Genomic DNA, 3,257 nt, shown 5'->3' on the forward strand with positions numbered 1-3,257 from the left:
GTTATTGTTATTGTTACTTCTTATATTATTATTGTTATTGTTATTGTTATTGTTATTGTTATTATTACTACCACTACTATTATTACTATTATTATTATTATTACTACTACTATTACTATTACTATTATTATTATTACTATTGTTTTTTTTTATAATTGTTGTTTATAATTTATACAATTAACCTCCCTATGGTTTAACCCCGGTCTTGCTAGGTTATTTATTACTTCGACACTCCTGCACTTAGGAGAAGACACCAATCTTTTGGTTCTGTCAACCAACTAAAAAAAAAACTAAAAATAGTGTTATTTTGAATTAAAAAAATTTAGTGGGTTATAGATCGAGTCTTTCCCAGGTTAAGTAGATTTTTTAATAAGATCAATTCTTTCTCTATTTTTATTCAACTCAGACCGTTCTAGGCCTTAGATAGACCAGATCGGCCCTAGTTTTATACCCAAAGATGGAAGTCAATCAAAACACTTGATTAAAAGAAATTATACTATGATTTCATGTATTTGAATTGCAAAAATAAAAATAAAGATATTCAAGTAAAAAAATAAGAAATTCATGAATCCATGCACACATGCTTCATTGTTTAGAAGTCTTCACACTATTTTTTTTTGGCATTTGGATACATAGATTTCCCTTTCCTTTTTCTCAAAAAAACATATCTAGTTTCTTTTTTTCCAAGTACTCTATGACAAATTTTCAAACATTAAGAAGATCTTCCTAGCCATTTATTGTTAACTTCTTATACGACATATGGCTTTTGTTTTTTTTCCTTTCTTTTCGTTTGTAAATTCTTATTAGCCTTTGTATGATAGGCGACATTTTTTTTTCTTTTCCCTTTATAAATTCTTATTATGGCTCTTATACTATAAATTTAATTTTAATGCCTAGAGTCTTGATTATCCCTTAAGATTAGTGATGATGTCCTAAAAAAATAGAGTAATTTATATGTAAACTAAAAAGTGTCGAGACCATTTATCAAAGGGTAATGGTCACCTTACTCTATTATATGATGCCTCAAGAAGTGAAAGTATATCTAGAAGATATACTTGCAAAATCAAAGAAAGAAGAAAATCATGTACAAGTTTTGAGAAAGTTGTTTAAGAGGTTACAAGAGTTTCAAATAAGATTGAATCCTGTAAGTGTTTGTTTAGGGTAAAAACAAGAAAATTATTGGGTTTTATAGTAAGCAGTCAAAGAATAAAAGTTGACCTAGACAAAGTATAGGCAATCAAGGATATGTCAACGCTTAAGATAGAGAAAGAAGTAAAAAGTTTTCATGTGCATTTGAATCATATAGCCCAGTTCATATACTAGCTTACAGTAACTTGCAAGCTCATATTTTGATTGCTTAGAAAGAAAAATCCAAGGGTGTAGGATAGTGATTTCCAATAAACTTTCAATAAGATTAAGAGGAATTTACATAACTCATTTTTTGTAGTACCCTTTGTGCTGATATGACCTTTGATCTTGTATTTAACAGTGACAAAAACAATTATGAGTGCTTATTAGGCCAACATGATCAATCTAAGAGGAAAGAACAAGCCATTTATTACTTGAGTAAAAATTTTAATGGTTATAAATCCTAGTACATTGTGATAAAAAGGTTATTTTGTGCTTTGGTTTGGAATGCAAAAAGGCTTAAGCAATATATGTTGTATTCCACTACCTAATTGATATCAAAATTGAATTTGCTCAAATATATTTGTGAAAATCCTTACTTGTCAAGACGAATAGTAAGGTGGCAAGTGTTATTGGTAGAATACGATATCATCTGAAGGACATAAAGGGTAGCGCAATTTCTGATCATTTAGCAAATAATGATATAGAAAAATATGATCCATTAAATTTTGATCTTTCTAATTGGGATGTGTTATCAGTTGAGGATGGTGGTTGAATGAATGAATGGTGGACCATGTACTTTGATGGATTTGTAAACATATCAGGGAATAAGGCCGGAGCAGTAATAATATCCCTATAAAAGAAGCAATATCATGTTTTAGTAAAGTTGTCGTTTGAGTGCACCAAAAACATAGTTAAATATGAAGCTTGCATCATTGGTCTAGAAGATGCTTTAGAGTTGAAAGTTGAGAAACTTAATGTATATGGGGATTTAATGTTAATTATTTATCAGGTGAAAGTGAAATGCGTTATGCCATTAACTGAGTCAATTTTTTTTAATTTGAGAGTTAATTGAAAAGAATAAAAACATGAACCAAAGGACAAGAATCAAAAGAATAAAGTCCAAAAAAACAAATACAACATAAACTTGGATTAAAGGGTGAGATTAAAGAAAATAAAATTTTTATAAAAAGTTCAAGGAAAAAAATACAAAATCATAAAAATAAGGATAAAACCTAAAACATTGAAACATAATTAAAAAAAAAATTTAACATGCAAAATCTTTGAACTTGTTTTTTTACATAAAAAATTCCTAGAAGTAAATCGAAAAACTTATGAACAAATCTAATTAAATAAATCAATACTCATTGCGTAAAGATATGAAAAAAAATAATCATCAATAATAAATAAAAATAAAACTTAAAAAAACTAAAAGAAAAATATAGATCAAGATACTTAGTATCTCAACATTAGTAATTTACCCCGTTGTACTTAATAAATTTGTTTATTAAAATAAATTTATCATAGAAACCGATATAGACATAAAATTTATTGAATAAAAGAAAAGAAAAAACATATTATGCAAGATTGAATATATTTAAAATTTTATAAAAAAAATCAATATTTAAAAAAAAAAATCTGTAGAAAATTTTAAAGAAAACACAAATGAATCATATCAACCTCTTTAAAAATTAAACACATTCAATATTATTAAAAATAATTGCAATCTAAAAAAGGCTAAATAAATGAGAAAATCACAAAGAAGTGGTATTAAATAAATCTTATACATAAAAATTATTTAAAAAAATACATAAAAAATAAAAAAATAAAAAATAAAGTTTGTTTCACACACACGCGCCTAATAAGCCTAGACTTGGTAAGTGAAGCCTAGTGTTTAACTCATCAAACAATGGCTCATATGCAGGCCTTTACTTTAAAAAAAAAAAAAAAAGGGCTAATGTTGCGAACAACATGTCATGCATCTCAATCACTTAAAAAAAATGACAAGTTGTCTGATTAGTACTTAAAAGTGCATTTTTATCATGGTTTTATATCATCATTTTGCACTTGAAGTATCAATAACTCCTTAACTAAAATATGTTTTATAATAATATGTCTAATAATATAAG

The sequence above is a fragment of the Populus euphratica genome, unplaced genomic scaffold (assembly GCF_000495115.2).
Source record: "Populus euphratica unplaced genomic scaffold, PopEup_1.0 scaffold593.1, whole genome shotgun sequence".
Lineage (NCBI taxonomy): Eukaryota > Viridiplantae > Streptophyta > Magnoliopsida > Malpighiales > Salicaceae > Populus > Populus euphratica.